General features: G+C 48.4%; 1 protein-coding gene and 1 long non-coding RNA gene across 3 annotated transcripts in view; one reads left to right on the forward strand and one right to left on the reverse strand.

Moving 5' to 3' along the window:
- LOC138825615 (myocardin-related transcription factor B-like) overlaps positions 1-24,409 on the reverse strand; it is a 170,813-nt gene that overhangs the window by 144,562 nt on the left and 1,842 nt on the right. The gene's annotated exons all lie outside the window — the stretch shown is intronic.
- Positions 21,371-24,036, forward strand: LOC138825548 (uncharacterized). 2 transcript variants are annotated; one of them, XR_011371430.1, is made up of 3 exons: positions 21,371-21,502; positions 21,824-21,985; positions 23,161-24,036. It is a non-coding gene; the product is annotated as an uncharacterized lncRNA (long non-coding RNA). The 2 variants fall into 2 exon arrangements; XR_011371431.1 differs by having other exon boundaries at positions 21,372-21,502; positions 21,827-21,985.

The following is a 24,409-nucleotide window of genomic DNA, read 5'->3' on the forward strand; positions in this document are numbered from 1 at the left end:
CATCAGCAAACAAGGGCTGGGGACCCAGTGCGGCCTTGGGCTGCTCATGCTGCCTCCTGAGGCTGGAGTCTTGGGTGAGACCCAGAAAGCTGAGCAGCCGCAGGCCCAGGGCAGGCCCCGCCTGTGGCCGGCCTGCTGGCCAATCACAGGGCACCTCCCCCCACCCCCTCAGGCAGGTCCAGGTGTCTACTTGATCTCTACTTGATCTCAGGGCATTCCAGGACAGCAAGGATGCGATCTTGGCAGGACTATGGGGCCCAGTTCCCAGGGGATGTGGACAGTCGCCCTGGGTCCTCTCCAGAAGATGCTGTCCCCCAGGGGAGGAGGGGTGCTTCCAAGGACAGAAAGGGAACAGCTCTGGTGGCTGGGAAGACCCTCCCAGGGCCTCCCGTGCCAGGTGCTCTGTGTGCACACATGCGCTGTTAACCATCACCCCTGCCACCTGCCGAGGGTCCCACCGTCCCCTGCAGACTCCCAGGGTTTTCTGATTGAGCATTTATACAGGTTCCTGACCCTCACAGGTCCTGCCAGGCAAAGGCAGGATTGTCCTCATGGTAAAACTGAGATTCGAGACCTAAATAAGGTGCCCGGTGGGTTGATAAAGGGCAGAGCTGGGACTCTAGCCAGCAAATGGCCTCTCGCCACATTCTGCCTCACTGACAGAACCTTCTAGGCCTCCACCTCCTCCCACCTGTCTGAGATGTCAGTTCTCCTTCTTTTTTTTTTAATCCTTGTACCAGTACTGGGACTAGAACTCAGTGCCTGGTGCTTGTACTAGGCTTTTTCACTCACAGCTGGCTCTCTATCGCTTGAATCATGCCTCCAGTCCAGCTTTTTGCTAGTTAACTGGAGATGGAGTCTCACAGACTTTTCTGTTCAGGAAAGGCTTTGAACCACCACAATCCTCAGATCTCAACCTCCTGGGTAACTAGGATTATAGGTGTGAACCACTGGTGTCTTGCTTTTACTAACTTTCAGTTAGATCCTATGGCTAACTGAAGCCAGAAGATGGTCGGGGAAGAATAACTTATCAGAATAACCTATCAGAAAACAGGAGGCAGCGCTTTCCATTGGTACCCAGTGCGCAGAGAAGGTGAAAGACATTAACCACACTTCCTGAGTGTAAACTACATACCCAGCCCTGACCCTGGACCAAAGACAGTCCCAATCTGTACAGGCGTCTAGCAAGCGAGGAGATGACTCATAACCACCAAGATCACACAATTAAGAAGCCGCATAAGCCCGAGGTCATACCTGTAATCCTAGCAGCTCAGGAGGCTGAGGTCTGAGGATCATGGTTAAAAGCCAGCCTGGGCAGACAAACCTGAGTGATACATCTCTAATTAAAAGGTTGGAAGTGGTGGTGTGGCTCAAGTGGTAGAGTGCTAGCCTCAGGCAAAAAAGCTCAGGGACAGCGCCCAGAGCCTGAGTTCAAGCCCCAGGCCCAGTGTGCATGTGAGTGAGCACGCGTACACGTGTGCATAAACACACGCGTGCATGTGCACACACACACACACACACACACACACACTCATGCAGATTGGGTTTAAACTAAGTCTAAGAAGCTCCTCCATATTGTCTCCTGAGTTGTGGAACTGTAACCCCTCTGTACAAGAAAAAAAATGTAAATAAAAAGTCACACCCATAAAATAAAATGCCTCCTTTGAAAGTAAATATATATATATATATATATATATATATATATATATATATATATACATATATATGAAAGGAGCAAGAGAAATATGAAAGAAAAATAGAGAGGGTAAATGTGATTGTAGTACATTTGTGCGTGTATGGAAGTATCTCAGTGAAACCCCTTTGTTCAATTAGTATATACTAATAAAACTGTTCAATCCTCTCCCCACCCCCCCCAAAAGAAGCCCCTCCTCCTGTGGGGTGCGGTGGGGTGGAGAGCAGGAAACCTCAAAGTTCCAGGCAGACAGCGAAGCAGCCAAGGCTCAAGCTACAGGAGTGAAGTACTTGTCCCAGAGGAAAGGCTGTGTCTCCCCCGGGTCATCCGCCCACCAAATGGTCACTGTGGAACACGGGAGGAACCAGTCCAGTGCCAACCTGCCATGTCATTTCCAGAATCCCTGGCTCCATCACTCAGCCCCCTGCTGCAGGAAACCAGAGAATCCTGGCATCTGCCTGGCCAAGAGCCCAAGGCCACAGAGCCTGGGGGAGGGGTGACCTGAGCCCCAAGAATGAGGTCTGGGCTCCTCTTTCCCACCTTGGAAGTCACACCAGGGCAAATGCTGCACTAAGGTGACTCTTTTTGTTGTTGTTGGTCATGGGGCTTGAACTCAAGAGCCTGGGCGCTGTCCCTGAGCTATTTCACTCAAGTCTAGCACTCTCCCACTTTGAGCCACAGCGTTACTTCCTGTTTAATGGGAGTGATTAATTGGAGATAGGAATCTCACAGACTTTCCTTCCCTGGCTGGCTTCGAACTGTGATCCTCAGATCCCGGCCTCCTGAGTAGCTGGGATTATAGGCATGAGCACCAGCCACCATTCCACAGCTACTTCTGAAGCTCTTCTCACAGTCTGAGGCTATCTCTCCATCCTCTTCATCAGTTCCTTCTAAGACTAAAGTTCTACCTGTTGGTCAAGTCTGAAAGGATCCGTCACATCCATCCCAGAGGACCACGCGGAGGCAGGCAGCACAGGAGAACGATTATTACAAGGTTTACTAGAAGAGCCATATTTGCCCCAGAAAGAGAGCACAATGCGACTTCTGCTATCTAGGTCAAAGCAGGGTCTGGGGGTAGGAAGTGAGGTAGATGGGAGCTCAGGTGGGTCTGGGCAGAGAGAGGGAGGGGCCAGCTGTATGGCGCGAACTCCAGGGCAGGGAGCTCAGGTTTGGGTGGAGCTGAGGACCAAAGGTGGCATAATGCTTACAAAGTCTGACTTAAACACATTATTTCCTTTTATGGGTCATGTTTTGGGGTTACGTACAATAACTCCTCCCCTGATACTAGATCTTGAAGATTTTCCTCCCCATTTTCTCAATTCTTCGGGCTGTATATATGGTCCACTATGTTAATATTTGTACAAGGTCTGATACTTGGAGGGTGGTTCATATTTTTGTGTTGAGTACTCACTTGAGTTGAGTGAGAATAACCAGGCTCACACCTGGAAGACTCAATACTCAAGAGGCTAAGATCTGAGGATGTGGAATTCTTATCTTTAATGAACTGCCCAAAAGCCGGAAATGGAGGTGTGCCTCAAAAAGAAAAAAGCTAAACTACAGCACACTAGGCCCTAAATTCAAGCCCCAGTATCAAGACACACACACACACACACACACACACACACACACACACACACACACACACACACACACACACACACACACACACACACACACACACAGAGTGGAGCATACTTACATTGTTCTTTCTTAACTCTCTTTCAGTAGATTCTGTGGCCTATATTGAAGTCTCGGCCCCTTTATAGTAAGCCTTAATATCAGGTGGATCCTATGTAGCCTTCCATTTTGTTCTACCAAAAAATCATCAGTGATCCTCTAGAGACTGTGTTAAATTTGTAAAATAAACTAATCTGAGGAGAACTGATGTTTTTACTAGATCGAGTCTTCCAGTTCATAAACATTGTATAGTTTTCTGTTTATTCATATCTTCTCTTCTTTCTCTCACTAATATTTTATACTTTTCTTGTATAAAATTTGTACTATTTTGTTAGGTTTATAATGCCTAAGTAATTTTTTGAAGGATAGTAAAGGATCTTGCTTTTTTTTCATTTTGGATACAACTGTTCATGACTAATCTATGAGAAAACAACTGATTTTTGCATATGGACTTGCATTCTGTAATTTTGCTTCAGTAAACCATTTATTACTGCAAGGAGTTGTCTGACTTTATTTTTCTATGCTGACACTGGGGCTTGAACTCAAGGTCTGGGTGCTGTCCCTTAGCTTTTTTGCTGGTGCTCTACCACTTGAACTGTACCTCATATTCTGGCATTTTGCTGGCTAACTGGAATTAAGAATCTCATAGACTTTTTTTCTGCCTGAGTTGCCTTTGAACCACAATCCTCAGATCTCAGCCTCCTGAGTGGCTTGGATTACAGGTATGAGCCACCAGTACCTGACTTATCCGGTTTTCCTTTTTGGTTGTAGTAGGGTTGGAACTGAGGGACTTGCATTCATTTGCTTGCTCACTGTGCCACTTGAATTATATGTCTAGCCCTGTTTTATTTTTGGAGATAGAATTTCACAGACATTACTGTCTGAGCTGGCCTTGAACCTCAGGATTCCAGGCATAAGCCACTGGTGCCTAGCCTGAGAATTGTTGTGTTGTTGTTGTTTGATGAGTCCTTCTTGCCATTCCATGAATCACCGGGTCTGTTCTCAGCCTGACTATCCTCCATCTCCTTGCTCCAGGAACCTGAGTCTCCTGTTTCTGCCCTGGCCATACCAGGAGCCTGGGGCACTAGGATCTGCACAGGAGCAGCACAAAGACAGAGATTTGTTCCTTACCTGCAGTCAGACCGGGGCATGAAGTCAATTCATTTACTCCTAACGCATGTTAAGTTCTGACTGTGCAAAGTTCCTTGCTAAGTACTAGGAAACAAATGTATGGAGGATCATAAAGACCAACCCTACCTTTTTATGGCTGTATATTGGTCAACAATTGCCTTGAAACTTGCGTGAGCAAGCGCCTGGAAGGTTTTGAAGTTTAAACAACTATTGGTTGATACATAGTGCATTTTTTTCACATTGAGATATGAACTACTGGATTACTACTTCCTGCACATTACAGACTTTGCTTGGGAATCTGGCTACCTGGATCCTGATTCTAGCTCTACTGGACAACCTGCGGCAGTGACTTAACCACTCACTCTGTGCATCATGTTCTAATCTATAAACTAGAGATCAATAATGGTACCTACCTCCAATGTTGCTGGGAAAATCAAAATCAGGGCTGGGAGCGGCGCATTTGCTCTCCTGATAAAGACATAGAAAACCCCGCAAAAGAAGATGAAAATAAAAATCCCAGACAGATCCAGGTTCTCTCCTTCCTGCCTGCCCTGCGTCTCGGTAGATGCTACCTGTGTTGAATGGTACAAATGAAGAACAGAGCAATGTCCACTTCCTTTGCAATTTCTTTGGTAAGCATGCCAAGGTGGCAGCAAGCCAACTTTTGAGAACAAAAACTGCTGGCTCATTTTAATAGCTGCTGCCCTCCAGAGCGGTCAGATTGTTTCACAGGGAGGTGTACAGGTTCCATTTTTCAGGCCCATACCTAAGTTTAATTTAAAAGGAATGATACTGTAGCCCACTGACATATCCCTAAGTCAGATCTGGACTCACGTCGCATCCTGAAGTAGTGAAGTTGGTGAGAATAAAAAAACATGACTAAAATAAGGAGAATAGCGGTGAACGTGGGAGCAGCTAACCCATGCCGGATGCTGTTCTCAACGCCGTGCCCGAATTAACCCATTTTTGCTTAAGGCTAGCCCTCTATCACTTGAGCCACAGCCCCACTTCTGTCTTTTTTTGGTGGTTAATTGGACATAAGAGTCTCATGAGCTTTCCTGCACAGGCTGGCTTTGAACCATGATCCTCCAATTTCAGCCTCCAGAACAGCTAGGATTACAGGCCTGAGCTACCAGTACCCGGCAAGTATGCACACTTTTATAGGGCTACTAGAGTGTGTTTCCTTTAGAAAGGAAGCCCATTATGTTCAAAAAGTCCTTAAAGGTGTTAGAGACCTCAGAAAGATGCTGAGTGGCTGATTTAGGGCCCCCGAGTAATTTGCATCCAGACAAGCCAGTCCCAGGGACAAAGATACAAGCTGATGGCCAGAGGGTGAAAGAGAATGAGCCATAGGAAATGTCAATGAAGAGTAAGTGGGAGGGAGGAAAGAAAGATGTCTTAAAGACCTGTCTGGCACCAGTGGCTCATGCCTTGGAATCCCAGTTACTCAGGAGGTTGAGATGTGAGGATTAAGGTTTGGAACCTGGGCAGGAAAGTCTGTGAGACTCCATTGTCAATTAGCCAGCAAAAATCCAATCAGGAGGTGTGGTTCAAGTGGTAAAGCATTAGTCTTGAGCAAGCAAGTCAAGCAAGCCCTGAATTCAAGACCTGCTACTGGCACAAAAATAAGAAAAGATAAAGGAGACCTGGGCTTTTGGTCTGTTGAAATAGGAGGTCAAGACAGAGGGAGAAGGGGAGAGATGGAGGAGGAGAATTTTGAGAAACATACAGTCCTCACAGAGCAAGGACAATTTGGAAAAAGCCATCCATGCCTTAGGGAGGCAATGGGGCACTTTTGGGGTGATAAGTCTTGTTCTATTTGCTTCACAGGATGTGGGAGTTGGAAGCAGTTTTGCTAGTTTCTCTGGAGTTCGCTGCCTATGGCGGGCAGGCTTGATGGGAATGCAGGACCCTTGTGGCCATTGGCTTCCCGGTGGTCTCATTCCCAGGCCGCGCCATTGGCTTCCCCAGGGAAAAATGACATCCTTTTTCTGAGGTGAGATGCGCGGAATAAATCAAGTTCCCCAGGTGGAAAAGGTGAAGAAGGTGGAACCCGGAGGCAAAGGGTGGTGCGTGTCAAGTGGGTTACAGGGTCTCAGGAAAGGAGAGAGAACACCTGTGGTTATGGGGGAGTTGTAGACACCCCGAGTCCCATAAACACAGAGGAACCCCATAACTATGATGGAGATCCTGGGGTGGGTGGCTGAGTGGCAAATGGTGACATTGTAATTTCCCATGCTTTCTGTATGTTTTTTTTTGGCAGTACTTGGGTTTGAACTCAGGACCTTGACCCTGATAGGCAGGCGCTTTACCACTTGAGCCACACCCCAGTCTCTGTTCTTGTGCTTTTGACTGCACCTCTTTCCTACCATCACTTTGCCTGGAGATATTTTCCAAGTTTAGATTATCTGCTCATGCGGATAATCTTAGCTACTCAGGAGGCTGAGCTTTGGAGCATCATGGTTTAAAGCCAGCTTGGTCAGTAAAGTCTGTGAGACTCCATCTCCAAAATAACCAGCAAAAAGCTGGGCAGGAGGTATGGTCCAAAATGAATGCTAGCTGTATGTAAGCAAAGCTGAGCTTGAGCACAAGGCTGTGAGTTTAAGCTCTGGTACTGGTAAGAAAAAAAAAAGTATCTTAAGAGTGGAGATCTAGCCAGGCGCTGGTGGTTCACACCTGTAATCCTACCTACTCAGGAGGCTGAGATCTAAGGATCACGGTTCGAAGTTACCCCAGGCAGGAAAGTCTATGAGACTCTCATGTCTAATAGACTACTCAGAAAAGGCCAAAAGTGGAGCTGTGGCTCAAGTGGTCAAGCACTAGCCTTGTGCACAAAGAAGCTCAGGGACAGCGGCCAGGTCTGAGTTCAAGCCCCAGGACTGGCACAAAAAAAAAAAGAGTGGAAATGACTTCTCTAGGGCTCTTGTAGCTAGGATACAAGCTCTGCTCCTGGCTATGGGTCCAAGGTCTATGGCCGGGTCCTGCTGCAGATTCTGAGTCATCAAATACAACCTGACACTCTACTCAACTAGCTAAAATAGGTTCTGTTGCTTACAACTGAGTGTTCTGACAAACGCAGGAAGGGCGATTGAGTAAACAGAAGGAAAAGGCGGAAAACAAGGTAGGAAGACTCATGCCTGTGACAGAAATGGAACTACGGTGGTAGAGGTGAGCCAAAAAGCTCAGGGACACCACCCAGGCCCTGAGTTTGAGCCTCAGGACTGGCACAAAAGAAAAGAAAAGAAAAGGAAAAAGAAAAAGAAAAAGAAAAGGAAGGAGGGAAAAAGAGACTATTGCGCAAGCTTTAAGTTTGTAAGTTCCACCTCATTGTTTCTGCCTAGGAGGAGCCTGTTGCAGAGGCTTCTAGCAGTCTCTGGTCAGGATGGTGCCTTGGTCACTCCCCTCTGAGTTGTGACTCTTCTACCTTTCTGCAGAGCTCCCCCATCTGTTCTTCCATTTGATCTAAACTTAACAACACTGCCATGAGTCAGAGAGGTTCAGTAACTTGCTTAAAGTCACACAGACAACCCCGGTTCCAGTATCCCAGCTTATGAACAGAATGGTGGGTCCATGCACTGTGACCCTGGGGTGCTACGAGATGTGAGTTAGGAGAGAAAAGAAGTAGGATTACAGACATTTGAACAGGAAGAACCATGAAGGTTACACAGTCTTGGTGCATGTATGCAGAAGTCTGTATTCTGCAAGTCTGCAAGCACCTGTACAGACCCCAGCTCTGGAAGAGGCTCCTGACTGCACGGTGCCTGTGTTCTTCCATGAAGAAGGGAACCTGCATCTTTAAGGGCCATTGGATCCTCATTTTAATTATTAACTTGCTGCATTATTAACTGGCCTGCTGTGTGTGGAGGAAAACCTGGGCTCAGAACTCCACAGCAACGATTCTTTCCTGGAGCCATCTCCAGGAAAGGAGGGTAGGGAGAACTCTGAATTCTTCTCAGGGCAGCTCAAGAGCTTGGTGAATATCAATGAGCTTCCTTCCAGTTTAAAAAAATATGCAAAATTTGTCTGTAAGTTTGACTCAGTGAAGAATATAGTTCTAAAGCTGGACATAGTGACACACTCCGGTGTCACTCAGGAGGCTGAGGCAGGAGGATCTTAAATCCAAGGCCAACTTAGGCTACATAGTGAGGCTCTAACTCAAATAAAAAACAAATACATTAAAAACAAAAAACAACGGAAACCAGGTATTGGTGGCTCAGGTCCATAATCCTAGCTACTCAGGAGGCTGAGATCTGAGGATCATGGTTCGAAGCCAGCCCAGGCAGGAAAGTCCAGAGACTCTTATCTCCAATTAACCTCCTGAAAACCGGAAGTGGTACTATGACTCAAAATGGCAGAACACTAGCCTTGAGCACCAAAGTCCAGGGACAGCACCCAGTCCCTGAGTTTAAGCCCCACGATCAACAAAATAAAAACAAAAACAAAAAAGGGAAGCTAGGCACTGTGGCTCACGCTTGTAATCCTAGTTACTCAGGAATCTGAGGTCTGAGGATTGAGGTTTGAAGCCAGCCTGGGCAGGAAAGTCTGTGAGAATCTTATCTCCAATTAATCACCAAGAAAAGCCAGAAGAAGAGTTGTGGCTCAAGTGGCAGAGTGCTAAGCCTTGAGCAAAAATATGGTCAGGGACAGGCCCTGAGTTCAAGCCCCAGGGCCAGCATGAGCATGTACATGCACACACACACCCAGAGACACAGACACAGACACAGACACACACAGACACAGACACAGACACACAGACACAGACACACACACACACACACTTTCTCACCAAAAGGCTGTTTTCTCCTTCTCTATCCCAGTGAGGGAACTGATTAACTTAACAGGTATTTACTGAGTTGTCTATTGTGTGTGCTTGCCCTGTAGGAAGGAGGGAGAGAGTGGTGACATTTTTTTCCACGTTTTCCTAATAGAGACAAACAAGTCAATGGAAACTAAGCTAATTTCAAAGGGATCGAGCACTATTTGTGCCCCCACAAGGGGGTTGAGAGGCAAGCCAGGCAGGGGACTTAACTGCTGGAGGCCAGATCAGGAGGCAGCTCATTCCTCCGGTGAGGGAGACTGGAGTTTCCAGTGGAGAGTCCAGTTCTGGGTCAGATGCTACCAGAGCAAGAATAGTTATTGTAAGTGGAGATGGGGGCCTGTGTGAGGGACTCTTCTGAGATGGGTCCTTTGCTCTGATACAATCCCAAATCAAAACAGATGTTGCTTTGTCTCCCAGCCAGACAGGCCACAAGAAAACCAAGCACAGTACACATGTGGTTGCATTTAAAGGCTTGCATTGGCCAAGCAAAAGGGTTTGCCTTTTCTTTTTGGTGGTACTCAGGTTTGAACTCAAGGCTTTGCCACTGGCTAAGCAGGTGCTCTACTATCTGAATCATGCCCCCTACATATACCCTACCCTTTTTTCCTTTAGTTGTTTTTGAGATGGGGTCTTGCTAACTTTTTACCCAGGTTGCCCTCAAAACCACAATCCTCCCAAGCCACACCTCCTGATCTTTGCCTCTGGAGTAGTGAAAGGATTCCTTTTTGGTTTTTTTTTTTGGGGGGGTCCGGTCCTAGGGCCTGAACTCTGGGCCTGGACGCTGTCCCTCAGCTCTTCAGCTCAAGGCTAGCGCTCTACCACTTGACCCACAGTGCCACTTCTGGCTTTTTTCTTTTTGCTTATGTGGTGCTGAGGAATCAAACCCAGGGCCTCATGCATGCAAGGCAAGCGCTCTACCACTGAGCCACCTTCCCAGCCCAAGGATTCCTTTTTATACTAATGGTTGAGTTAAGCTAATTTATTGCAAACAAGGACTGCTTGCACAATGGTGAGATGTACACAGCAATTACAATGTTTCCTCCTCATTGCACTGCTTATAAATGTCAGTATACTGGTGACCTTACAAGGGAAGGTTTGCTGATTGGGCCTTAATCACTGCAGAAGCAAAGGGCTCCATACCATTAAAGAAGCCGGGTTTAACTGAGTATGATGCCACATGTCTAGAATCTCAACTTCTCAGGAGACTAAGATCTGGAGGATTATGGATGGAGGCCAGCTCCGGCGCAAATAAAAGTTTGCAAGATCCCATCTCAAGCAATACAAGAGCTGGGTGCAGAGGTGGGTACTTGTCATCCCAGCTACAGGGGAGGTGTGAACGGGTGGACTACAGTCCAAGCCAGCCTGGCAAGACGCTATTAAAAAAAAAAAAAAAAGAATAATAGGGGCTGGGAAGGTGGCTCAGTGGTACAGTGCTTGCCTTGCATGCATGAGGCCCTGAGTTCGATTCCTCAGCACCACATAAGCAGAAAAATCTGGAAGTGGTGCTGTGTGGCTCAAGTGGTAGAGCACTAGCCTTGAGCTGAAAAGCTGAGAGATAGTGCCCACGCCCAGAGGTCAGGCCCCATGACGAAGAAGAAGGAAGAAGAAGAAGGAGAAGAAGAAGAAAGAAGGAGGAGGAGGAGGAGGAGGAGGAGGAGGAGGAGGAGGAGGAGGAGGAGGAGGAGGAGGAGGAGGAGGAGGAGGAGAAGAAGAAGAAGAAGAAGAAGAAGAAGAAGAAGAAGAAGAAGAAGAAGAAGAAGAAGAAGAAGAAGAAGAAGAAGAATCAGAGCAAAAACGTCTTGAAGTTTAGCTCAAGAAATAGGGCACCTGCCTTGCAAGCACAGTGCTCTCAGTTCAAACCCCAGCACTGCCAAAAATAAAAATAAAAAAATAATCTACATCACTGCTTTTGGTTGTAGTTAATTAATAGCTATACAATCTAGGATTCATCATACTCCATGCCCTCCACATCCTATCCTGACTAAGAATTCAAAGTCTCCACAGCCTGCCCTCACCAGCCAGACCTGCTGGTCTCACTTAGAAGATGCAGAACTAGCCAGGCACTGGTGACTCACACCTGTCGTCCTAGCTACACAGGAGGCTGAAAGCTGAGGATCAAGGTTCAAAGCTAGCCTGGGCAGGAAAATCTGTGAGTCTCTTGTCTCCAATAAACTGCTCAAAAAAAGCCAGAAGTGGTGCTGTGGCTCAGGTGGTAGAGTGCCAGCATTGAGCAAAAGAGCCTCAGGGACAGTGCCCAGGCCTTGAGTTCAAGCCCTAGGAAAGAAAGAAAGAAGGAGAGAGAGAGAGAGAGAGAGAGAGAGAGAGAGAGAGAGAGAGAGAGAGAGAGAGAGAGAGAGAGAGAGAGAGAGAGAGAGAGAGAGAGGAAAGAAAGAAAGAGAGAAAGAGAGAAAGAAAGGAAACAGAGAAAAAAGAAAGAGAAAGAGGGGGGAGGGAAGGGAAGGGAAAGAAAGGGAAGAAGGAAGGAAGGAAGGAAGGAAAGGATGGAAAGCAGGCACAGGACCAATGAAATCTTCTCAGATGCACTTGTGAAATCTCAGGCTTAATTCTGGCCTACTTAATGCTAGTGCTTCCCAGAGGGCTGAGGGTGGGAGGTACAAGAACGAGAGGCTGATTTTAGCTCTGCTTTGGGGACATCTCCAATCATCTTTGGAGAGAGTTGGGGAGGAAAACGGACTCATCTCATACTACTAAAAAGAGCTCGCCGGCCTAGAAGGATACATATGAGATCTCCAAACCATAGACAGCTTGCTTCCTCCTTTGCTGCAGGCTAAAAGCTCCGGAGTCATGACTCTTTAGGGTTAGGATACAAGCTTTGGGTTCTGGCAGCAGTCCTGGGTTCAAATCCCAGCTCTACCCTTTGCTGCGTATTTCTGCGTATTTGCTGCGTATGTGTAAATGACATAGCCTCTCGAGCTTCCGTTTTCCTCTTCTGTGAAATGGGTATAGCACCACCACTGTATGCCTGTCAGAGGTGTCCTGGGGACGGGAGGCAAGGCCCATGCACAAGGCAAGGGTGATTCTGCCAGATGGCTACATGTGCTAGGTATCAGACATTTTCCACCCTCCCTTTGTTCACCAACCCTCCCCCTCCCTCCTCCCCCCCCTTCGCCCCCGTCAGCTCTTCCTATTTCCCTTCTCCAGTGACCTGTCATGGTGGCTGGCACTCCAAGCAATCTCTCCACTGTCATCTGACCCCCATTTTTCAGTATCCCTTTGTTTTTTTCAAGGGTAACATTAAATGTCACCTAGAAATACAAGGTGCTACTCAAAGAACCCTGTCCAGCGGAAATTCCCCAGTATGCTCTTCATAACAATAACTGATCCCTGTGGACATTTGGTGGGGAGAAGTTATTAAAAAATTATTTGGCCAAGCTGGGTGCCAGTGGCTTATGGCCCACACCTACCATCCTAGCTATTCAGGAGGCTGAGATCTGAGGATCGTGGTTCAAAGCCAGCCCAAGCAGGAACGTCTGTGAAACTCTTATCTCCAATGAACCACTAAAAAGCTGGAAGTGGAGTTGTGACTTAAGTGATAGAGAGCTACCCTTAAGCACCAAGGCTCAGGGACAGCGCCCAAGCCCTGAGTTCAAGCTCTAGGATAAGCACATACACAAAAAAATGATTTGGCCAGGCCAATTTGAGAAATAGCTTTGTTTACTCCAACTTCCTGAATTTATTTGGTGTTTTCTCAATGTGTTTAAATCTTTTTAGCCCAGCCTCTACGGGCCTCTACTTTGGTGATCTTGAAATGGAGACCAGAAACTGAGAGAGAGTGAGTGAGAGGTATACTGTCCCAAAAGAAATGTATCCTTTACTTGATGTACGTAACTGTAATCCCTCAGTACATCATCTTTACAATATCAATAAAATTTTTTATGAGATGTACAAGACACTATGTTGAAAGTGAACTTTACAACTTTAGCAGGGGAGGGGGGAGTAGTTGTGGAGGTGGAAGGGAGGGTAGGGGAAAACAAAAGAGGAGGCAACAATGCTCAGTAGGATAGGAAATGTACTCATTACCTTGTTCATAGGGTAGGAAATGTACTCATTACCTTGCTCATGTAACTGTTACTCCCTCTGGACAGTATTTTTACAATAAAAAATGTACCAAAAACTTTTTTTAAAAAAGAAAAAAAGTGACTTGCCCATGGCAGTCTAGCTGATTAGCAATGGAGTGAGCTGCTCTCTCCCCAAGTCCAAGGCTCTTTCCTGGACATCTGGATGAAATGGTTTAATCTATAAATCATTGAATGAATCCCAGAGATCACCTTGCCCAAAGATTTCATGATTTCTTGTCCAAGAGAAAATCAGAGAAAGGAAGTGATATATTCACAAAACACAGAATTAGGAGAGCAGAGACAGAAGTGGCACCCAGGCCTCTTCACCTCTAGGTCAGGCTGCCTCTGTCTTATGCCCAGGGCTATGTTGTCTGGTTCAAGGCCCTGGGGTGATCTTCCTTGATTATACCTTGCCTTCCTCTGCTACGGGAGCGATGCTGTCCAGTCTAGTCTTCTGTGATAATGGAAATCAGTGGACCTGTTCTATATCAGAGCTGACCCCCTGGAGTTATGCAGCATTTGTAACAGCACTGAATTTTTAATGTTATGGAATTTTAATAAATTTACATATGCATTCATGCATATATAAATGAAGGTGACTAGTAGCTGACCTATTGGACATGTCAACTCTAGAGGCAGGAGATCACAGTGAGTCTGTAGATATTAGTAAAGAGTACAAGTATGATATGGGTGGATTACTTTAATAGCACTCAAGGCTGACCTACCTGGACCTCATCGGGGGCTGACTTTGGTTTGATTTAATGGCAGGGCACAAGCTGACATGCCTTTGCTTGAGCTGTTTCCTCCCGTCCCTGGCAACAGTGCACCTACTCTTCTAATCTAGGCTTCAGGGCACCCTCCTCCAGGCAATTACTGCTCATCCTTCCCCACAAAGCAGAGGGAAGAATCGCCTGTGAAAAAATCCTCATTCCTATATCTGTCCCCATGAACAGGAAAGGAAGGAAGGAGGAAAGATGCAAAGGTAGATGGATGGAGAGATGATAAATGGACAGATGAGTGGATGATGGATAAGAATGGATGGATAAGTGGATGGATGGATGGATGGTGAAAGATGATGGGTAGAGGATGAATTGATGAATGGATAATGGATGGGTGGATGGATGGATAATGGATGGGTAGATGAGTGGGTGGGTGATGGAAAAGTGGCTAGATGGGTGGATGGATGGCTAATGATGATGTATGAATGATGGATGATAGTGATGGATGGATGAATGGATAGGTAGGTGGATGAGTGGATGGGTGGGTGGTTGGATGGATAATAATGATGGATGAATGATGGATGGTGATAGATGATGGGTGGATGGATAATGGGTGGATGATATATGGATAATGGATAGATGGGTGGATGGATAGGTGGGTGGATGGATGAGTGGGTGGATGGATGGATAATGGACAGATGGATAATGGATGGATGATGAATGGCTAATGGATGGATGGGTGGATGGATAGGTGTATAGATGGATGGATGGGTGGGTGGATAGGTGTGTAGATGTATGGATGGATGGATGGGTGGGTGGGTGGATAGGTGTATAGATGGATGGATGGGTGGGTGGATAGGTGTATAGATGGATGGATGGGTGGGTGGATAGGTGTGTAGATGGATGAGTGGGTGGATGGATGAGTGGGTGGATGGATGGATAATGGACAGATGGAAATGGATGGATGATGAATGGATAATGGACGGATAGGTGGATGGATAGGTGTATAGATGGATGGATGGGTGGGTGGATAGGTGTATAGATGGATGGATGGGTGGGTGGATAGGTGTGTAGATGTATGTATGTATGTATGGGTGGGTGGGTAGGTGTATAGATGATGGATGGGTGGGTGAATGGATGGATAGGTGTGTAGATGGATGGATGGACAGGTGGATGGATGAATTAATGGATGCTGGATGAGTGTATGCATGGCTGGAAAGAAGAAAGGAAGAAGGGAATGAGGAAGAAGGGAGAGAAGGAGAGAAAAGAAGACCTCAGTGCTACAGGCATCCATCCTAGCTTGCTGTGCAGGACAGCCTGGTGGGAGCCTCCATGAGGACCGTTATCTCCCAGGGCATGGCCACACCACGGTGTGGCCCTGAGGAGTGGTGTTCCTCCCAGAGTTCCACACTGTAGCAGGGCAGAAGAGCTCCAGAGCAAGGGAGTAAGCATGTGGGCGTGGAGGTGGGGGGGATACAAAGGCAGCAGGAGCAGAGGGAAGTGGAAACAGGGCAGAGGCGGGCTGCTTAGCAACCACCAAAAGAAAATTTAGAGAAGTGACAGGCCCATTTTTCCCAGTGTCTCAAAGGGAGTGGGGGGGAGAGAGAGAGAGAGAGAGAGAGAGAGAGAGAGAGAGAGAGAGAGAGAGAGAGAGAGAGAGAGAGAGAGAGAGAGAGAGAGAGAGAGAACAAGAAAAAAACAAAGCTTGTTACAGCCCACCCCCGCTGGTCATGTTGAGCTGTTGAGGTGGTTGGAGGAGGGCTGGTACAGATGGGATCCACGTGCACTGTGAGCCCTGGCCAGCCACGTGGGGAGGGCGGGAGGGATTAAAGCGCTGTGTGAAGATACTCACCCTCATCCCGCCTACTTACCATCTCTAGCCCTCAGCCATTCATCCCAAGGAAAGGATGGCCCAGGGGTCCTGGCCTCCACCCCGTGCCCTCCACCCACCCACCCTCCCTGCCTCTGAGAAGCTTGTCTTGCTTTCCTTTCTTAATTTGATTTTCTCTGGCTCAGAGTAGAGATCAAAAGAGGAAATTTTTTCCAGTCTTTTACGAGTAATTCCCAGAGCCTCCCACTGGAGATGCAGACGTAATTACCATAATTATTTAAAAATAAGTCCCGCTGGCTCCTTCACCCACTTCTTTCCATCTCTTCTACAGGGCTGAGAGATGGAAGTGAGGGAGAAGCCTTTGTAATGGTTGACCAAAAGCCTGGACATGGAGTTCCTTACCTTATGTAAGACGTAGTAGGCAAAATAGGCCCTAATGTAAAGAAACATAACAACAGCAACAACAAAAGAAACCTAAGCCAACAATATGGTGGGACCAGCTCTCCCTTTCTCCTTTTCTTTTTTTGAAAAATCTTTTCTTGGGTTGGGAAGGTGGCTCAGTGGTAGAGCGCTTGCCTTGCATGCTCAAGGCTCTGGGTTTGATTCCTCAGCACCACATAAGCAAAAAGAAAAAAGCCGGAAGTGGCGCTGTGGCTCAAGTGGTAGAGCGCTAGCCTTGAGCTGAAGAGCTGAGGGACAGCGCCCAGGCCCAGAGTTCAGGCCCCACAATGGGACCCCGAAAAATAAAATCTTTTCTTTCAGAAAGGTCTCTCTTTCTACTCCAGCCTACTCTGGAATGTGAAATCCTTCTACCTCACACCTGGGCTCTAATTGGTTTACAATCCCTTTGATTTAAGCAAGTGTCAAGTTGACACTGACATTTGCTGACTTTCCTTCCAATGTCAGCAGCAATAGTCCTCAGGCTTAAAGCAGACAAAAACACCTTAAAGAGGGATACCTCTGTGTGTGTGTGTGTGTGTGTGTGTGTGCGCGCGCGCGCGCGCGCGTGTGTGTGTGTGTGTGTGTGTGACTCAGTCGTGCAGCTTGCGCTCAGGACCTGGGTGCTGTCCTTGAGCTCTTTATTTGGTTAAGGATAGCACTCTACCACTTTGAGACACAGCTCCATTTGTAGTTAACTGGAGATAGGAGTCTCACAGGGGCTTCTTCTGCTTGGGCTGGCTTTGAACCATGACCCTCAGATCTCAACCTCCTAAGATCTCAACTCCTAAGTAGCTAGAATGATAGGCATGAGCCACTGGCGATCTTTGCCGTTTGGTACATTTTGTAGGCCCTAAGAAGGGTTTTTGTTATGACAAATAGGGAGCGAAGGCTTGGAGTAGAGTCCAGGGAAGCAGTGGTCAGGGGCACTGCCCCTTCACCCAGCAGCCTGTGAGCCCAGCTCTGGAATGGGTCCTGAGGTCACTCATTTGTGCCAGTTGGTCAACTGCTAGCACTGAGGGAGCCTGGATGAGAGCGCGCGTGCGCGCATGTGTGTGTATTAGTACTGGCACTTGAATTTAGGTTCTGGGAGCTCTCCCTTAGCTTTTTCACTCAAAGCTGGTGAGTTCTGTCACTTGAGCAACAACTCCACTTCTGGCTTTTTGGTGGTTAATTCGCAATAAGAGTCTCACGGACTTTTCTGCCCAGGCTGGCTTTGAACTGTGATCTTCAGATCTCAGCCTCCTGCTTAGCTAGGATTACAGGCGTGAGCCGCCGGCACCTGGTTGGATGTTTTTTTAATTTTTGTTGACGACAGGTGATCTGACATCGTAGGCTACTTGCAGCCATCTGACCGTGGTGGTACCCAGGTTGGGCACGAGGCCGGGTGAAGGGCAGCTGTAGGATGTCTTCATGTGGCAGCCAAGCCTAATTTCTCTCTCTTGGCAACCTGGGAACTAAGTGGAGGCCTTGGTCCCCTGTCATCATCTGTACCTGTCCCCTCAGGACATTCTGGTCCACGCACAATGATGGCTGGGGATTAAGGATGGGCAGTGAGTCCTTTTTCCACTGGCTTTGAACCCGGGAGGGTGAGACGCTGGAGTATTTCTGGCCATTTCTGCCACCTTGAGGAGGGAGCCGACCTCAAGAAATGGCGCTGAGACACCAGGAGAGAGAAACCCAAGCCTGATGGTATCGTTTCCACCCTTAGATCCAGCTGTGCCTGAAGCCAGACTCTACCCTTGGCCGCCTCTAGAGCTACTCATCAAGCCAATAAATCCCCCTTTCATGTAATCCAGTTAGGATCAGGGTTTCGGTCACTTGCAACCACAAGCATCTTAACTGATGAAACGGCTCGGTGCAAATCCTTGGCCACAGAGAGAGAAAGAATTCAAGACAGCACGTTCCGTGGACTTCAGGGCTGCTAATGTCACCCCACGAATCCCAGCGTGAGAAAGGCTTCCATTGTAACAAGAAGCCCCACATTTCAGATGAGCCCTTATTTAAGCCATGGAACAATCTAGCATATAGATACAGCATTGAAATGAACAGTTTATGTTGGTGGTACTGGGCCTCTTACTGGCTAGTCAGGTGCTCTACCCTTTTTGCTTTTTTGTTCTTAGGGGGGCTATTCTGGGCTGGACTGTAGTCCTCCTACTTATAGCTGGGCCGAGAGTCATACCGCCATGACAAACCTGTTGGTGGGGATGGGGATCTCACTTAACTTTTTGCTCAGGCTAGCCTTGAACGATGATCAGTCATACCAATCTCACCAACTAGGTTGGTTGGGATTATAGGCATGAACCACGGTGCCTGGATTCAGTCAGCGTTATATAGATGAGGAAATGGAAGGCTCAGGGACTCCCCTCTTTTGTGAACTTTAGTGGCAGAGTCCAGGCTGGGTTTCTTGGAGTTACACCCAGCCATCCCTTGGTGGCAGATTGCTTGTGGGGAAACACAAAGTTTTGACCTGGCGTGACTGGCAAGGTGGCACCTACTGATACCTCTGGGCTAGGTATGACCAAACTCCTTCCCCTGCAGGATCCGTACGGCACCCAGTAAGAGTCAGAGCCACTACCTGCTCAGAGACAGAGCAGCAACACAAAGGCCCCGGGGATGAGATCAGAGCACATCCGTGCTAAGTAGCTGGGGGATGCCGGACGGCTCACTCCAGCTTTCAAAGCCTCATTACTTTCCCTGTCTGGCGAGTGGAGATGGTTGCAGCTGCCGGCTCCCTCACCTACCCCGGCTGCGAGAAACGTGCTGGGGAGATAGAGGTGACCAGGAAGAAATCTAACCCTGCACACTTCCTCCAGCTGGCTCGGGGCTGGGAAGAGCAAGACTCGTGTAGTGACCTGAAAGGAACCTTTCTGTCCCCAAAGCAGAGACAGATAAGACACGAGGAGCGAGCGCAGATGGGTGCAGCTACAGGCACTTGTGGGTTTATTTTTACCCTGTTATCTGCAGCCTAAAATGTCAGGTCGGGGCCCGCCTCTCTCCGCTCCCCCCAACCCCCACCGACCCACTGTGGCAACACAGCCTGGAACAGCCCCTTCCTTCCCATGAGAGTCACAGCACCATGGTGACAGGAGGCATGGAAACACTGAAAGAGAGAAGGGGGAGGTGAGACCTTTTATTTGGGTTCTAGAATAGGCTCATTTCCTCCTGGAAACAGGGGGTGCAGAGGCGGTGCTCCACGCTTTGTATCGTGCAGGCATGAAACCCCACTTGTGAATGGCTTACGTAACATGGAGCATTTCATTGGGGAGAGCCACTGAAATACCCTGCCATGGAACGGGCTGCCGATGTGGGTTGACCTGCAGCTCGACGCCGCTACAAGGACTCAGTGTTCTTCGCTGATGCTGGTTCAGCCTCAGGAGCCATGTTGCCCTCCCCTACAACGCTGGAAAGTTCCAGGATCTACCCCCAGGGTCACACACAGTAGCAGGAACCGTTCGGAACATCACATCCTACCCTGGAGAAATCGAGGCAGGGTGTTGTAGCCCATGCCTGAGCCAGTCATTTGACTGTGGAGGCAAAGTTGCTTCTGAGTAGCTTAAGCCCAAACAGATCGCCAAGAAACAGGGGAGCTGTGGTTTTCTGAAGGAAATGTAGGGTGCTACACGAGAAGGTGGAGAGACAGATGTCCTGAGTGCAAGTGGTGTGTGTGTGTGTGTGTGTGTGTGTGTGTGTGTGTGTGTGTGTCTGTGTCTGTGTCTGTGTGTGTGTCTATGTGTCTGTCTGTCTGTGTGTCTGTGTGTATGCTGGTACTGGGGCTTGATCTCAAGACCTGGATGCTGTCCCTCAGCCTTTTTCACTCGCGGCTGGCTCTCTACCACTGGAGTCATGCTTCCAACCTGGCTTTTTTGGTAGTTAACTGGAGATAAGAGTCTCACGGACTTTCTTGCCTGGGCTGGCTTTGAATCCAGATCCTCAGATCTCAGCCTCCTGAGTCATTAGGATGACAGGCTTGCACACTTCTTTTCAGGGCAAGCTCAGGGGCAGCAGGCCCGACTTAGATGGAAGAGAGAAAAAGAGGCGGGGTTTTTTCACTGTGAATCACACCCTGCCCCTCCCCCCTTCGGCTCCCACGGTGGCATCCGGCCTAGAGCAGAGGGACCACAGATAATGGGGAGACAGATAAATGAATGGATACTGTTCTTCTCATTCCCAAAGAAGCCTGGTCATCTTGCCAAGGCTAAAGTCATGGAAAGGGAGAGCGGAGAAAGTTGCGATGTATAAACAAAAGCAGCCAAGTTCAAGGACCCATTCAGGACACTCCCTGCAGGCCCCGCAGGTCGGCCATGAATGCCGCATGCCAGCGAGGAAGCTTGCAGCACAAACTAGTTCACCAGAGACAATGCTGCTTTGGTCTTCGGAGCAACAAGTTCTGGGTTAGAGATTTAGCTTTTAAGTAGGCCATGCTTTTCTGTGTTTATCAGGTACCCTAGAAGACAAAGTGCAACGGCAACCACTGCCATCAGCACTACAAATCCACTCAGGAATGGCAATGCCCTCCTGAGAGATAACCAAGCCCAGTACCTGCCACCAGGTCTGGAGGGGACAGAGAAGAGAGGGGTTTTTCTCCTTCCTTCCCACATCCTCCTCTGGGTGATACCTGGGGGTCTCTTGTCTCCTGAAGTTTCACCGATCAAGAAGAACTCACCATATTTGGTTTCTGCCAATCCTTGCTGTGGGTGACAAGGAGAGCGCGGGCCAGTTCTTCTAACATCCACCCCGATCCCTACCCTCAACCTATCCTGAGATAAACCACATGCAAACCCAAGCCAGCCCTCTGGCTGAGTCAGAGGGGACCCCCCCTCCCAGCAGATCCAAGGGGTCACCTCTGAAGGAAGGAATTCCTTCCCCAAGAAGGAGGAGCGGGGAAAGAGGAGCTGTGGGCTGTCTCCCCGCTGGAGGCGCTGGCTCGGTCCTGGGATGAGTTCATGTTTTATTCTTAGTGAAACAAACAGCCCCTATAAATAGAGCGGGGATCCAAGAGGTCTTTGCTCAGGGACAGACAGACTCACTACACGGACGCTCTCGGGTTACTGGGCTGGCACCACGTAAGGAAGGTGGCCTTTTTTTTCTTGCAAATGGAAGGACACGTAAGAGGTGAGTCGGACTCTCGGGTTTGGCCTGATTTTGTAAGCTTCCTTTCTCTGCCCCTCCCTCCTTCTTTCCCTCCCTCCCTCCCTCTCTGTCTTTCTCATTCATTCATTCATTCATTCATGTTGTGGGAGGAAGGGAGGCATCCTGTCCACACTGGCCTGGCAGCTCCAGCTGTCCCCGGGGCTGCCCCCTCCCCCCGCACCGTCTCCCCTCCTCCCTGGGAGGGGATCTGGGTGCCATATGTGCATGGCAGGGTGCTCTGGCCTTTCAGCTCCCTAAGGGAAGGGTTCTTGTGCTCGGTTTTGTATCTCCCCATGTTGCCAGGAGCATGCGCACAGAGAGTCAGGTTTCCACAGCAGACCCTGAGCCGTGGTCGACTCCATTGGCCTCTCAATGACTTGGTTTTCTCTACGGAGAGGACAATATGGACCTGTGTGCCAGTTTTTCATCCCTGGGAGGCGAGGCATCTACAGAAGTTGGATAAATGTAAGAGCAACGGGAAAGTCCTTAGTAAGAGCTGCCCCGGGCTCAGCACTGGGCCAGGCCATTCCACACACTGTTTTAAGAGCTCTGTAAAACTCAATTCCATGCTGGACACTACTCAGGAGGCTGAGATCTGAGGATTGTGGTTTGAAGCTAGCCCACGTAGGGAAAGTCCATGAGACTCTCATCTCCGATAAAAGAACACCATCCATCCCTTCTTTTCTTTCACTTCCTCTCCTTTTTTCCCCTCTCCTCTCTTCTTTTACTTTCACCTCTTCTCCTCTCCTCTTCTCTCCCTTTCCATCTCCCTCCCTCCCTCCTCCTTTCCTTCCTTTCTCCCTCCCCCCCCCCCCACATAGGTCCAGGACCTTGAACTCTGGGCCTAGGCACTGTCTCTAAGTTCCCTTTGCTCAAGGCTAGCACTCTAGCACTTGAGCTACGACACCACTTCCGTCTTTTTCTGTGAGTAATTGGAGATAGGAGTCTTAGGGACTTTCCTGCACTGGCTGGCTTTGAACAATGATCCTCAGATCTCAGCCTCCTGAGTAGCTAGGATGACAGGTGTGAACCACCAGGATCTGGCTCTTTTTTATTTTTTTCCTCATCTCTTCCCACACGTCCAGTCTGAGTGGGAGGGGACGGAGAGGTTACATATGGAGGCACAAGGGACTGTCTGGGGTTTAGTCCCAAGTATCCAATGTCAAGAAGGTGTGAAAGCTGCTACCAGTTCAGTCTGGATTGTTCACCCAACCCCATGTGTTAAAGCCTTTGGCGCTTTGGTCCTATGGGGAGGTGGTGGAAACTGTCGGGGGGGGGGGGCCTGGTGGGTTAAGTCATTGGGTTATTCTGAAAGTGGGCTTCAGGACCCCAGCCTTTTCTTGTCTCTTCTGCACTGGGCCTTGAGGTGAGCTCCCGCCATGATGCTCTGCCGCACCACTGGCCCAAAGCAACAGGGCTCACCAAGTATGGACTGAGCCTGCCCAAAATGGGAGCCCAAACGCCCTTCTCTCTGTAAGTTGGTTACTCTCCCTCCGTGAGTTGGTTATTGCAGAGCACTGCTGTAGTCATGCCCATTCAGACTTAGCCCAGCCAGGATGAAGATGGCAAGTTGCTTCCCAAGCCATCACCACCCTCTAGCCTACACTGTTAACCATTTAATATTTTCTTTCTCTTCTCAGGACAGGACTTCACTGGTCTGGGCCATATCATGAAGGAGTCATCACGTGGGACCTAGCTTCCCTGGGCTGGCTCAATCAACCCTCCCCCCCTCCCACCTCCTGCTCCTTTTCCTCCTCCTCCTCCTCTGGCTGCAGTACTGGGGTTTGAACTCAGGGCCTCATGTTTGCCAGACAGGCACTCTACCTCTTGAGCCACATCTCTAGCTTCTTAAACTTTCTCAAGTGATTTCTCATCCTTCTGCCCAGGGCTAGCCTCAGATCATGATCCTTCTACATATGGCTCCTGAGTAGCTGGGACTGCAGGTGTGAGCCACAGTGCCCAGCCAACCCTCATGTCTTTTGAAGGCTCTGTAATGAGTCCTCACCAGGGCCGGGGGTGAGGGGTGGTGGTGGAAGAGATGGCTGAGTTGGTTAAAGTGGCACTGGTGGCAAGTTCCTGTGCCAAGGGGTAAGAAATACACTCAGCACAGAAGATTATCTGTCATTTCTAGCCACGCCTCTCTCGGGCTGTGGATACAATTCCTAACATGTCCCTGCTTAGGCCTAGACAAGGCTGATTCAGAAAGTGGGAGAAAGAAACTTGGAAGGGTGCAAGAAAGATGGCAGCCAGCCCTCCCCAAAGCCATCATGTTGTCTGGTCAGTTACTCAACAGAAAACAAACTACAAAAGATGAGGCACAGGTTGGAATTTTCTGGAAAACTAGCACTTTCCATGTGCAGCCAGGTCCTCAACGAAGAAGTATGGTTCTGGGGTTTGGTTTTGTTTTTTAACCTCTTTATTGTTAAATCTCTCACCGAATTTGCTCTCTGGACACTCCTTGGAGTAAAGACAAAGCTTAAGTGGTTTTGTTATTAAATAAAAATGACAACAAAAAATGCTGAGCAAATGATTTTAATGGATCCCCAAACTAATGGACAGTGGGAAAAAAAAGAAAGAAAGAAAGCTAAAAGCAGATGTAAGTGAATTAGAAAACAGAAACCAATCAAAATCCTGGCAAGGTTCCAGGTGGGAAAAAAATAAATATCCACGAGCAAGGTTTGAATTAAAAAGCATTAGAAAAACAGAGATGGGAGATCAAAGTTGACAGCATAGTGGTTTAGATTTTTGCTAATAAAATATTGACTAAAATAAGGCAATAAAACCTACTCAAGAAGAGGTAGAGAGCTAAGTGCTGGTGGTGGCTCATGCCTATAATCCTAGCTGCTCAGGAGGCTGAGATCTGAGGATCGTAGTTCCAAGCCAGTCCAG

This window comes from Dipodomys merriami, unplaced genomic scaffold, assembly GCF_024711535.1.
Source record: "Dipodomys merriami isolate MVZ:Mamm:240054 unplaced genomic scaffold, mDipMer1.0.p SCAF_138, whole genome shotgun sequence".
Classification (NCBI taxonomy): Eukaryota; Metazoa; Chordata; class Mammalia; order Rodentia; family Heteromyidae; genus Dipodomys; species Dipodomys merriami.